Source organism: Melopsittacus undulatus, chromosome 4, assembly GCF_012275295.1.
Source record: "Melopsittacus undulatus isolate bMelUnd1 chromosome 4, bMelUnd1.mat.Z, whole genome shotgun sequence".
Classification (NCBI taxonomy): Eukaryota; Metazoa; Chordata; class Aves; order Psittaciformes; family Psittaculidae; genus Melopsittacus; species Melopsittacus undulatus.
In genome coordinates this window covers 23,481,873-23,497,033 of record NC_047530.1, presented here as the reverse complement: position 1 = coordinate 23,497,033, position 15,161 = coordinate 23,481,873, and positions in this window count along the sequence as shown.

The window sequence follows — 15,161 nt, the reverse complement described above, 5'->3', positions numbered from 1 at the left end:
AACTTTGGCTTTCAGAAAATCCAGATTTGAATCAAATGTTGAAGAACTGCGTCTTTTTAAACCAGAAATGATTCTATGCCAACAGCATGTGCTAGGAAGTTACATTGCTGCACTAACTGCATGGGCCACAGTCTTGCATTTGCTTTCCCAAGGATTAGTCCTATACTTGTTCCCCATGTACATTTTAATTGTATTAGAGTATTTAATTACACAATTCCATAGAACTCCTTGCTCTATGAAAGTTACAAAATCAAAAAAGAACAAAGTAAAAGATGTCTGGAAAATATTTGTTTAATGTTTGAAGCATTGAAATAACCCAGGAAAACTGGGGTTTATTCTTGATCAAAGGCTTCTTATGTTTTGCTGAATAAGACTTTATTTTTACAAGCCACAAAGAAATTAAATTACATTTGCATAGAGAATTCTGAGTCCAGCATTTAACTAACTTTTGAGTGCTTGGTGTTGTAGCCTTAATGCTTTTATAACATCACTTTAATTTTAATTCTGTTTGAGTTCTGGCAGTTTTGTGATGTTGTTACCTCAGTGCTTCAGGGTTTACTTAAGGAAAACAAAACAGCAGCAACTGAAATTACCTAAACAGTAGGTTTCAAAGACTGACATAAGTAGAAAGTTGTTTTATTTAACACATGGAATTATGCATGTAAAATCTGTGTTATCATAATGAAATGTAAAGCTGGCTAGGGATCTCTGAGCAAAGCTTCAGGCTTTCCTAAAACTGTTCGTCGAGCCAGCTTGTTTCCTACTTTCTCATGTCTTACTGGAAGACGAAGTGATCATAAGATTTAAACGTCACAAAAAGAAGCGATTCATACTCAAGTAGGATGGATAGTCACTTAGAAGTGACTTAGATAGTTTTGCGGTGAAGAGATACCTAAGAGGCAGAGAATTGCTCTCATAAAATGTAGTTGTGCTTTTGAGCTGTAGGTGGCAGCAGTAATTGTATCCACCATGGGCAATATGAACACATCTGTTTCTCTAAAAGCCTCAGGTTCTTGAAATGTGTGTTTAGGGAGTGTGATAACTCAAACTCATTGCTCTCGGAAGGAATTCTGAAGGGACTTAAACTGTTGTTCAAGAATATTATAGCAAAAGTCAACAATGCCGCTACTAACAAATGTCAATTGTAATAAAAGCTCAGCTGCATAGGAAGGCTGAGAGAATGGAAAGCCCCAGATTCATGGAATGTTAACAAGGTCCAGAATAATTGTTTAATCTTATCAGAAATTACTTTATATGATGTTTGTTACAAAACTAGTAATTAGGTTCAGTTTATAAGCACTACAATTTGATATTTTACATTGGTCCTCTTCTTAATATTCCCTTGTGACTAGAACAAGAGAAACTGTCTTTGTAGTTCTATGCATTATATCATGATTTACACTTTCCCAGAATAAATACATAATTATGCATTTTTAAGCTGAAGTTTTATGTACAAAGTAAGAATTGCACCTATGCAAACGTACCAACACAGGCATGTCTTCCACAGAGTTATGATTGTTTCTTTTCAGTATCTGGTTCTGCTCTTTGCTTCAGGAGCATTGCAGGACCTGTTTGCTGAAATGTCTACAGGTTTTGTCTAGCATGGGACCAAAAAACCAGTTGACACAGTTATTTGGTTTAGAAAATGACAGTAGAATGTCATGCCTATCAGAATCCCCCTTAAATCAGGAATAGCTACATTAAAAATATATTTTCAGAGGAATGATAGGTATGGTGGCAGTTGTAACATTTATTATCTAGAGCTACGAGCTTTTTTCCATTTGTAGGTATTAAGTTTAAATAGGTCCTAAATCAGAGGGAGGAGGAACTTGGAGAACAAGGTCTTTCAGACAGCAGGAGGTTTGACTAAAAAGCCCCCAGAAACATAAAATCCAAGATGTCCCTTGAAGACGTTAAAAAATGATAGTGGTGGTGAAGTTACATCACTAGGAAAATTACTTAAAAGTGCCTCAGCATCATCAAGCATGGAAATAAACCTGCTACTTTTTTCCGTGTATGTACTTCAGTTCTAAGAATTGCATTCTGCATAACAGTAAAAGCTGTGGGTTTAGTACATGTAACAGCTAAATGCTGTTGCATATTCACCTGCAGGTATGGGTATGTATGGAGCACTTACCTTATTTTGCATGCCTGGTCAATTTGGTGACAAAACTATCCTTCAAGTCACCTTCAGAAAAGTAGAACTAAAGACTCTAAAATCTTAAATCTAAATTAATTAAAACTAGGAGATATCTACTACTGGAAACTGTGTCACAAAGCATATATTCTGTACTTCACTCACTTATTCTTGATGTGATAGTATTTATTTTTCAGCTTACTGAATACAGATGTCATTTCAGAGTTAGATAATTAGAATGTGACAGAAAAGTTGATAGTAGGAACTAAATTTTGGGTTCATTTTAAATAGACACACAGAAGGTAAGTTCTAGTTCTGCATTCTAAGCAGGTAAGCAGATGCAGAGAGAAATAGTTCATGCAGTCACCTGTACTTGAAAGATCACATTTTTGCATAAGAAGATTTTATACAAAGAAGATACTATTTTATACAAATAAGATACTATTTTATATAAAGACATATTTGGATCAAATTGCTCTAGTGCCTTCAACAAAAACAAGAAAAATTGATTGAAAAGCCTTCACATACTTCTGGAACACTTCTGAATCATCTGCTTCTTCTTAGTAAGTACAATTCTTAGAGACAAAAAACCTTCAAAGAAAGGTTTACCTTAAAAATCAGAAGATTTAGGGGAAGAGCGAGAGCAATCTGGTGTAGAGATCTTACTTACACTTTCAGATTTAGTTCTGAGTGGAATTTTAGCTGTTTATAAAGGGTTGAGAAAGTAGCTTTACAAAGCAGCAATGGCTGGAATCAGGGTAATCTATGTTAAAAAAAAATCAGTTACACATTTTTATTGGGGATACTGAGCATGCAATAACCTCAACCATCTCACTTTTAAGAAAGCGCAGAAATGGGAAGAACTAAAGAATCTTGCAGAACTTCTATTTAAATTGGTGTAAAAATCTGATGAACCTGGTTCTAAAAAGAATTTGCAGTGAGGACTTGTAGTCAATTACTGAGTTTGAATTACAGCTCAAAACTCGCTCTGATGTCACACATCCAAGTCACGTTGGATCTGACCAGTATGAATGGAGCAGTGTGAGAAGCTGTAGGAAGCCTGGGCCAGGAGTTTGCCATCTTAGCTTAGGAGCTGCACTGAAGCCTGGGCCTTGGCTTTGATCTTTGCTTGAGCTGTGCCTGGGTTCAGCCTTGTACTTTGCTGATTCCAGGCTTGTCTTGCTGACCTGACTTCTTGGCTTGTCCTTAGAAATACCTCATTATTACAGATGCGTGTGGTGATCATTGACCTATTGGGTGCAACATCACTGGACCAGTTCTCGTTTGGGTACTGTGGGATTATGACCCTTGTCACTATGCTTCCTGCTTGGGCCTGCCTTGATTTTACCCTTGGTTCCTGGCTCATCCTTGCTGGTGGAGCAATCTGCTTTTTTGCACCCTTACAGTATGGTCAGGCCCTCTTTGAAAGAGGTGTCCAGGTAGAACACCTCATATTCTGGAATATTTCTTACAAAATTTATGTCTTCTTTCCTTGTGATGGTCAAAGAAACTCTGAAGAATGTTACTAATCTACTTGTCACCTTCATATTCTGCTCCGCTGCAGTATCTGTAAAGAAATATTTAAAGTCAGCTATTCAGAATTCAAAACACACTGGAATATACTGTGAGTCTGCTACGTGCCTTCGTTTCACATTTCATCACGAAGCATGATTCAACAAAAATCTCAGAAGTCACAAGAATTCAAAAAATCTGCAGGTTCACATTCCACATTTTTCAGAACGTGAGACTGTTAGCATTTACCATACATGGCCATGAAATTGATTATTTCTAGTATTTCAAACCTAGGATATAGTTTTTACTTTGGCACTCTATACTTGTAAAGAAAAGGCAAGAAATTGGTTTAAATCTGTCCATATACTCTGGGTAGATTACTTAGTGCATGGATGATAGGTGTTTGGTTTTGGGGTTTTTTTTCTCTTTCAGGCAGCACTTTCATTTTATTAGGAATATACTCCTACGGGGAAAAAAAAAAAACGTACTAAAATGGTGGAGTACCTTCAGATAATCATAGATAAAGGCTTCACAGCTATCCATGATGAACACTGCTTAGGCAGTTTAATGTTACTTTCCTGCTGTGTCAGACAGAACAAAAGATTTATTTCTTGTGAAAAAACATGAGAGATCTGAATCCCAGCTTCTTCTCCATGAAAGAATGCTGAAAGAAAGAATTGTAGCAGTAAGATAATTCTGATTGAAGCTGACTCTGAGTGGGTACTTTGAAAAATTTTGTCAAGAGCTGTGTAAGTACTTGATTAATCATATACAGATCTATCTGTAGGCTACAGTAATGAGGCATAGTGAATCAGAGGGAAAGTCAGTTTTCATCTCTTTCAGAGCTCTTCCTGCCATGCTGAGGCAAATCTCCTTTACACTGAAATCCTGCTGTGCAGTCAGCTGAACTGAGTGTATTCTTAGGCCAGTTAATATGCATGTCAGTATAATGCTCTACATTATACAAGTAGGACAGACTAGAGTTGCTACAAGTCACCAGGTTATTTCTTGTTTGGAGTGGTGCTGCTTAATACTTGGCAGGAGATATTTCTGCCTTTTTTTTCTCTCACTATTTACAAAACAAAACAAGAGAGAGGAAAATCCCTCCAGAATAGCTCTTTCAATAGTTCTTCAGCCCAGGATTTTTGCATCTCTACTTTAGTTGGATATGTATGCAATAAGGAAAGTACCTTTATTTTGTCAAATTTGATTTACTTCAAAAAATTTCTAGTGTTTAAAATAAAAGCAGCAAGTCCACTCTAACCAGAAAGGTTTTTTATTATAAAGTAAACCTATAAAAAAAATGATGATAAAATGTATTTTTCTGTGTTTTGTTCTTGCTGTTCTTCACAGTAGATCTGCAAACCTAAGTTGCAGGAAGGGACAGTAGAGGATTGGAATAGTAAAAGCAGGGATTTTTCAGCTTTTATGCCTCAGGACCTAGCTGCTCTTTCTAATGACATACCTAAAATTGTATTTTCTCAGACCATTTGTTCACAATGAACTATCTCTCTTACCTGTAGTTCTGCAGAACTGTTAGAAGTTTGTTTCATGTGACAGAAATACAATTCTGAATTCATACCAAATATAACTGTGATGACTTGGCTTCCTTATCTCTGGTTGTCCAAGACAGGAAGGTACACTGGGCCATCTTTTCTCTAGAAAGCCCTGGGTTCACATACCTATTACATTATTTAATTTGCATGTTAATTCCATCTTGATTGATTTCCCTGCATATCGCTTGTTTTTAAGAGTGAAAATCATAGAAGCAACTGGTTGGAAAAGACCTTTAAGATCATCAAGTCCAAAGATCATAATGAAAGTCTAAGATCATCATCATTACAGGTTGTATGAGAAGTATTCCCAACTTTGCAGTTTTGTAGAAATTATACATTAAATAATACTGATACACCGGGCATTCAAAGTACCTTTCTAAATTGCCTTCTGCTCAGTTTTGGAACTAGAACCATAATAATTCTGGCTTAAAAGCCAGCATTACTAATTAGTTCGTGCCAACCAGACCTCTTTCAGAAGCATGCCTAAATACGTCAGATTTCTTTGGCTCCAAATATACAATATTAGGATACAACAGTATAAAATACACAGTCAGAGTTTATTCTTTCACCTGCATAATTAGGATCTTTAGCTACAAATAGGTATTTTCATTGTCAAGTAGTGCAGATTTTACCAACCCTAATTCTGTGTTGCTATATTCACTAATATAAATGTTAGCTTTATAAGACATCCTCTGGATTGGTGGATGAGAAGCTCACCATCTAGATGCAGCTGATACGTGGTATACATATCCTACACAGGTAGGATCCTAGTACATAGGTAGTCTTCTTAAACCTATCACTAGGAAAACGAACCAAGAAGTTATCACACAACAGAATGTACAGTCATAGAATCATAGAATAGTTAGGGTTGGAAAGGACTTTAAGATCATCCAGTTCCAACCCCCCCTGCCATGGGCAGGGACACCTCACACTAAACCATGTCACTCAAGGATGTGTCCAGCCTGGCCTTGAACACTGACAGGGATGGAGCATTCACAATTTCCCTGGGCAACCCGTTCCAGTGCCTCACCACCCTAACAGTAAAAAACTTCTTCCTTATATCCAATCTAAACTTCCCCTGTTTAAGTTTGAACCCATTACCCCTTGTCCTATCACTACAGTCCCTAATGAAGAGTTCCTCCCCAGCATCCTTATAAGCCCCCTTCAGATACTGGAAGGCTGCTATGAGGTCTCCAAGCAGCCTTCTCTTCTTCAGGCTGAACAGCCCCAACTTTCTCAGCCTATTTTCATATGGGAGGTGCTCCAGTCTCCTGATCATCCTTGTGGCCTCCTCTGGACTTGTTCCAACAGTTCCATGTCCTTTTTATGTTGAGGACACCAGAACTGCACACAATACTCCAAGGGAGGTCTCACAAGAGCAGAGCAGAGGGGCAGGGTCACCTCCTTTGACCTGCTGGTCACACTCCTTTTGATGCAGTCCAGGATACACACAGCTTTCTGGGCTGTGAACGCACACTGCTGGCTCATGTTCATTTTCTCATCAGCCAACATCCCCAAGTCCTTTTCCACAGGGCTGCTCTGAATCTCTTCTCTGCCCAACCTGTAGCTGTGCCTGGCATTGCTCCGACCCACGTGTAGGACCTTGCATTTGGCATGGTTAAACTTCATGAGGTTGGCATCAGCCCACCTCACAAGCATGTCAAGGTCCCTCTGGATGGCATTCCTTCCCTCCAGTGTATCAACATAACCACACAGCTTGGTGTCATTGGCAAACTTGCTGAGGGTGCACTCAATTCCATTGTCCATGTCATCAACAAAGATGTTGAACAAGACTGGTCCCAACACCGATCCCTGGGGGACACCACTCATTACTGACACTGAGCCATTTACCACAACTCTTTGCTTGTGGCCATCCAGCCAGTTCTTTATCCACTGAGTGGTCCACCTATCAAATTAATGTCTCTCCAATTTAGAGACAAGGATGTTGTGTGGGACAGTGTGGAATGCTTTGCACAAGTCCAGGTAGATGACATCAACTGCTCTACCCCTGTCCATCAGTTCTGTAGCCCCATCATAGAAGGCCACCAAATTGGTCAGGCAGAATTTCCCCTTAGTGAAGCCATGCTGGCTGTCACCAAGCACCCTATTGTTTTTCATGTGTCCTAGCATGCCTTTCAGGAGAATCTGCTCCCAGATTTTGCCAGGTACAGAGGTGAGACTGACTGTTCTGTAGTTCCCTGGGTCATCCATTTTCCCCTTCTTGAAAATGGGGTTTGTATTTCCCTTTTCCCAGTCATTGGAAACTTCACCTGGCTGCCATGGCTTTTCAAATATGATGGACAGTGACTTAACAACTTCATTTGCCAGCTCCTTCAGGAGGTGTAGATGGACTTGTGCTCCTTCAGGAGGTCCCATGGACTTGTGCACTTTCAGGTTCTTAAGATGGTCTCGAACCAGATCCTCTTCTACCGTGGGCCTAGGGTCACCATTCTCACAGTCCCTGCATCTGCCTTCCAAGACTTGGGTGGTGTGGTCAGAGCATTTGCCAGTGAAGATGGAGGCAAAGAAGTCATTGAGAACCTCAGCCTTCTCAAAATCCAGGGTAGCCAGTTCTTGTAAACTTTAATACTAGCAATACAAAGACAGCTTAGTTAGTATTGTACTAGTAGCATCTCGGAATGATGCGAGGACATTAGGTATGCAACTAGTGTTTCAAAGCATCTGAAACAAGGCACTTACAAAGAGTGTAATTGGACAGCTGATGAATTAAGAATGCTTCTTCACAATTTCTTTGATTTGCCTTTCTTCCAAATAGTCTCTTTGGTCTTCCTTCGGATTTAGGATAATCTTTGTTCTACAGCCATGGGGTTCCCTTTGAGTGAAATCTGAGAGTTTTAGTGGCAGCACAAATGGCCAAATAGCAAGATTTTTTCTGAAATTAAGAGTTAATATAATTGTAATAAGAAATTCTTAATCATCACTGACTACATGAAGATGGTGAACTGGTGCTTCATACTTAATTCTGTGCTCCAACAAATGCAACAACTACAGCAATTACAACATTTCAATGTGTATTTCCCCCAGTTTTCAAACCCCTCATGGAAATTTATTATGTTTAAACTTTTTCTTTAAATGTAGTATGTATTATAAAATGAAATACAGCAGTGAAGCTGTATTGCATGATACCAACTTCATTCTCTTGCTTTATAAAGTTCAGATAGGCATTATTTCCCAGACAGGGCAAATTTGCTGCTAAAGTTAGATACTGTTACATTAGACTGTGTGCCTGTGCTCCCACTGCTGTTCTGCAGTGTTTTCATTTGACATTAGCTAGCCTTGAATTGAAGGTGACATATAAACTGCCTATCTTTTTTGTTTTGTGAGCTCAGTCACATTTGCAATCAGGTAGGCAGACAAGAAGCTGACCACAAACTGACCAGTCCTGAAGACACCAGCACAACCAATACTTCCATAAAAGCTCCACTTCTGGATGTCACAGTAGTAATGGGGTCAGCTTCGGTCATCCCGGGCCTGAATCCATGATGAAAGTGCAGTTGTGCTCGTTGGGTCAGTCATTTCCAGAATCTGTCTTGTTTGGATCAGTCAACGTCTTGAGTCTAATTTTGTCCAGAGACTAAAACAGACGGCTTAAGCATTCTCAGGATATACTTAAGAATTCAGGCAGTGTTTTACTGGCTGAGTCACATTAATGGCTTGCAGCCAATGAATTGCAGACTGGCTCCCTCAGAAAGGTTTTCTTGCTGGAATAGACAGTGTTGATGAGGTACTATTTCAGCCTGGAAGGCAAGAGTCTTCTTCATCCATGGGTTGACCTTCAGTTTGCACAGGTTCAGTGTTAATAAGGATAAACGTAACTGAACCCTTACTGCATGTATATTTATACCCCCCTGTAGTATATGGCTTTTTAAACTGAGAGTGAAGGACAGAAGATATAATTACTGTTTCAGATGTATCATTAATACTCCAATGTATATTTTGGATTTTTTCTTCTCTCTGATTTCTAATTTGCTTAAGATGAAGATAGAATAGGATGAATAATGGTTTAATCAAGAAGAAATGAGTAGGCTTTTTAATGTAGTCAGTTTAAACTTATTGAAGTTTAACCATGCCAAGTGCAAGGTTGGAGCAATTCCAGGCACAGCTACAGGTTGGGCAGAGAAGAGATTCAGAGCAGCCATGTGGAAAAGGACTTAGGGGTGTGGATTGATGAGGAAATGAACATGATCCAGCTTCAATGTGTTCTCACAGCCCAGAAAGCCAACCATATCCTGGGTTGCATCAAGAGGAGTGTGACCAGCAGGTCAAAGGAGGTGATCCTGCCCCTCTGCTCTGCTCTTGTGAGACCTCCCTTGGAGTATTGTGTGCAGTTCTGGTGTCCTCAACATAAAAAGGACATGGAACTGTTGGAACAAGTCCAGAGGAGGGTCACAAGGATGATCAGGGGACTGGAGCACCTCCCATATGAAAATAGGCTGAGAAAGTTGGGGCTGTTCAGCCTGAAGAAGAGAAGGCTGCTTGGAGACCTTATAGCAGCTTTCCAGTATCTGAAGGGGGCTTATAAGGATGCTGGGGAGGAACTCTTCATTAGGGACTGTAGTGATAGGACAAGGGGTAATGGGTTCAAACTTAAACAGGAGAAGTTTAGATTGGATATAAGGAAGAAGTTTTTTACTGTTAGGGTGGTGAGGCACTGGAACGGGTTGCCCAGGGAAATTGTGAATGCTCCATCTCTGTCAGTGTTCAAGGCCAGGCTGGACAGATCCTTGGGTGACATGGTTTAGTGTGAGGTGTCCCTGCCCATGGCAGGGGGGTTGGAACTAGATGATCTTAAAGTTCTTTCCAACCCTAACTATTCTATGATTCTATGACTATATTATAAAGCAAGAAAAGTCATCGCAAGATTTGATTTATTATCATTAATTAACTTTCCATTTACATTATGGGACATCCCATAGTTTAAATTTTACAATTATGACAAAATAACAAAAGAAAGACTGGAGATTCTCACTGTCCTTTACCTGAAAGGCCACCTGTATATGTACACTCTGAAGTAATGATTTAATTTTAAGGATAAGCTTGAAATTTCTCTGGGAAAATAAGAGATATTTGCTTAATTGGTATAATGGTAAGACTAATATGGACTCACAATCCATTAAAGTCAGAATAATACTGCAAGGCAACACATTTTATTGAAGTGTTGTAGAGTGCCTTCTGTTGATCATTTAATGGTAACCAAGTCTGAAACCACATAAAGATGTAGAATTCCTATTTAAGATATGCTCCTATTTAATATTCCTATGTAAGTTATGCTTAAACAGCCCCCTTTATTAATCTGTTTTGAATAAAGCCATGAGAACCTTGTGTCTCACTATTAGCTGGTTTTATTTTGCCCACAGTTGTCTTCTGTCACAGCCATGGGGAAGAGGGAAGACAAGAAACAGAATTAGGGTGACTAGAAAGATTATGACAAGATTATGTTTGAATTTTCCAAAGGGAAGTGATGGAAAGAAATACACTGTAGCCACACTTCAGCTTACCTTAGCAGAGCAACTAATCTTCATGAGCTAAGTCTGTCAGGAAAAGAATCACTGTTACCACTCATCTTTCTGCATAATTGACTCTATGTAGGTAACCTTCAATCCACGCTTTTTTATAAAAATCAGCCATTACTTGGTAGAAACATGCAGCAGGAGAGGGAGAGAGAAACTGATCAAGACTTCTTAGGCATGGAGCAAGTCAAGACAGGTGCTGAGGGTGTGTTACTTTGACATACCAAACGCTGACTGGGTTTGCTAACCTATATGTTAGAGGCAAACAGCCTCCTCATTTGTTGTTTAGAAACTACGATCCCATTCTGCACTTCAAAAGATGTTTTATAATTTATTCTTACAGAAGGTAAGTAAAATGCTACCTACTCAAAATAGTGTTGACTTATGTTGATATTGCACAAATGATAAGGGTAAACTTAGAGAACCACAGAAGGTTTGAGGTTGGAAAGAACCTCTGGAGGTCATCTCATCCAACTCCTCTGCTCAAGTAGGGCCACCTAGATCAGGTTGTCCATGATTATGTCCACTAATAGCTGCTCTGAAATGAACTCATTGGAGGGTGACATCCCTTTGCAGTTACGCTAACTGAAACCACAGCCCCCTCAGAAAGAATTTTAAACCTAGACGTTCTGCAAGGGCAGCTGATTCTGCCCCTCACACATGGCCTCTTCTCAAAGAGTGCTGAAGAACAGAAAAGCTCTCTTTGTGAATGGGGCCATTTGGCTAAAGTGTGTTAATGTACCCTTCATGATTTTGAGTGCAAATGAAGATAGTAGCACCCTAACTTATAAAATCAATCCATTAAAGCAAAGGAGAAGCTTAGAAACTATGTTACTAACACACTAATGAGGTTTCCTCCTTGGTGCTTGCATTATTGCTGCAGTGGACAAAGGGAGTAATATGGGTCTCTGTGTATGCCCTGCTACCCGTCTGTGAGCTGGAACATGAGAGTTCAGCATGAAGTTCATCTAGTTTGCAATGCTGTTAGAATTCACCAGATGGGGCTAATACAGCAAGTATAAATATTCTCCATAGAAGTTATACTGAACAAATAGCTAGAAAGCAACATATATTTGTACATTTATCTAAAACTTCAATGCTTCATCCTAAACAATTTGGAGACAGTCATTCCAGCCATGGAACTGAAATTATACTTACTATAGTGATGGAGAATCTCCTTCTATGACTAGATAGAAAGCAGATAGCCATTCTTCTGAAGCTCTCTGCAACATGGCAACAACTTTGCTCGCATGGATGGCTGTTAACTGTTACACCAAGTACAGGTTGCTTGGCTGACCTACAAAACCTATCAGTAACCATGTATAACATGATAACCACAAGCTTCCCAATGAAAACGAGCTCAGTTAAGTAGCTGATTCTGGTAGAAGATAAAATAATTTTGAAACACTTATGTACTGAAACTTTTGTTGCTAAAGTTAAAAACACATAAGAGTCTACTGAAGACTGCTGTTCTCAACCTTCTCGATGGCACTCCATTCTCACACTGCAGCACTGATAAGCATCACCGGCTAGAAATTCCAGTTCTGTAAGAAACTCAATCATTGCTGCTGGCCAACAGTCAGACCTTACTAATTCATAGGTTTCTCATTCCTCACATGGATTAGAGCAATACTGTGTATGGATGTCTTCCATATTTAGGGAGTTTTGAGAAGTACATAATGCTGTAGTACATCTTAGAAACACAAGCTATTTGCAGACATATCAGAACCAATCTCTCTGGCTTTCCATATATTTAAATTAAATTAATTATCTCAGTCTTATCTTCAGAGAACATAATTTCCAGGACAGCTACGGCTTCAAGATAAGCACTGTATTGACAAGAACAGCACTTTCACTATGGAGGTATGGTAGTCTGTTCCAGAGGCAACTTGGAGAGAGCTGAGTGCAAACACCAAGCCTTCCAAAACCACAACAGAATTCACTGTTATCCAGTCCCAACTGCAAAGCAGACTTCTTTTTCCCTGTCTTCTTCAACCCAAATGTCTGTTTTGCAAAAATACCCATTTATTTTTAAGTAATAACCCTCCCCAACTATGAAAACAAAATGTTTCACACGCTCTTGCTATGGAGGAGGGATGAGAATACAAACAACATGCAATGTATTCTAGCACAGCAGACACTTGGTAACAGCCTTTCATTTTGTAATACACATCATAATGCATTATCTCATGTATTTAGTGTTAAATGTATGTAGTGGTTAAGAAAACATTCTTAACGCAAATAAAGTGCTACGAAACTAAGCCATAAACAATATTTTCTCATGATGAAAGCAAGTTAGAAGTACTTTAAAATCCATGTAAGTCATTGGAAAAGACTTCCAACACTAATTACTTTTCTTCTCCCCATACTAAATGGAACTTGCATGCTATTCCCCTCATCAGCATCACTCTTTTGAGTAGTTCAGATATGTTACTTACGTATCTTTCTATGCCTCTGCCTGTTAGTAATTCACACATATTCATGATTTGTTAAAATTTGACACATTGCAAAGTTTTTGACTCTTACGACTCTTAAGTCAGTCACACACTAAATGGCTAAATGGTTTTGGCATCAGAAGTCCAAGCAAGACTTGTCAGACTTAACTATAGTTGACAGACACTGCAAAGATGGTCTCCTGATTTCTATATCACAATCTGCAGGCAGTGCACACCAGAATAGATACTGTTTGCATGATGGAATATGGGTGTAGTCACCATCCTCTCTGGTAAAAGCATCACTAAGATCAGTTGTTGCACTTTTCAGCAAGTAACAGATAGCATGCAAATTAAAGCAGTGAAAAGTTTTGTTGATAACTGTACTGTATTGCGTAAGTTTTAAGGCTGTAGTTTCCTTGTGGCTAGCAAAAGCACAACACTAGATCCTGAAAAGCTGCAGGACCAATTTATGCCCTGCATATGTCAATCTCAAAGGACCACACTACTTTATTAATGTTTTATTGTTCACTCATGCATTAATGAGTGAATTTTTCTCATGTCCATTTTTCAATTTGCCAAAACACTTATGAGAAGAAAAGGCACGATGCAGCACGCTATTGACTGACCTGTATTTACTGGTTACACAGTGCATAGAAAACAGCACATCTAGCAGTGTCCTCATGGAATCATTTCAGAACTATCATCTTTGGTTAGCTTGAAACAGAAGAATTTATGAGTGGTACAGAGAATTTTTTTCAGAAGGCTTATCTCTGTAATCTCCTTTTCCCATTCTTTGACCAAGTATTTGATAACTATTGTTGGTGGTGCTGTACAATAGTGTTCTTGTAACTTGCAGCTGTGTTTTTCAAATGAATGTTTATGTTGGATTCTCAGTGGAATCTCTCAGCAGCTTCTATTGATGTTTCTTGGTAAATGTTAAACACTACATCAATTCTTCGACTTTCTGCACCATCATATACTGCTGATAACCAGGTACTTGTTAGCTTTGTTTATTCTTTGGATCACACTCATTCCATTAGTGACAGAGGGCCTGCTGTGGTTACAGTACAATTTGCATTCCACATGGTTCCTCTAACAAAGTTGCCTGCTTTGTTCTTCAAAGTGATCTATCCGATGCTGTCAGTGTGTAATGAGTAAGATATAGTGAGTATGTCTGCTTAGAGTAATATTTAAAAAAAAATCTTATCATGAAGAGATTCTTGCACTTCTTGCTCTTCTTTTGGTGACTGAAAACATTCTTGCCTTCTCTCTGGAAGTCCATTAATGAAATTTCCACATGCAAGAATCACACTCAGTCCGATTCTTAGTATAATTGCAGGTCTGCTCACCTACTTTATGTGTTTTTAGATTATCAATACCATCTAACAAGGCTGGCTGATAACTTGACAAAATCTATTGGCTATTACTGATTGGTTTTAATCTTAAGAATTTCAAGCAAGGCATCAATACCTGACCACCTTGTGGAAGTTTGATTAGCTTGTACTTGTACAGGTATTTACTCAGATACATACTCTACTCTGCATGAATTACCCTGGAGAACTTTGTCTCTTTCATGTCTCTCAGCTACCTTATACTACTATTTTGATGATCAGCAGCAAGAGAGTATTAAGCTGCAAACTAAATCTCTTTGAACTAAATTAATTTGAAACAATTGATTTGAAATCCCTTTAACCCCCTGGAGTCTGACTGGACTTCCGTGGTTGAGCTGACCTAGTGGAAAGGAGGTCCTGCTTCCCTCCAGCTCTGTTGTGCATTCCTGTCCCCACACTTACACCAGTCCATGTTTTTCATTTAACTCTATTAATTTCACATTTTCAGGAAGTTTAATTCTCTATCCATTTATCTTTCAGAAATGGCTCATTACAGGCCTCATGAGCACTGCTGCTTGGGAGGGAAGTGGCAGCAGCAGATATTCACAGTCAAGAAAGTAGAAAGCAAGACAATACCTTTAGTAGCAGCTGCATTACAG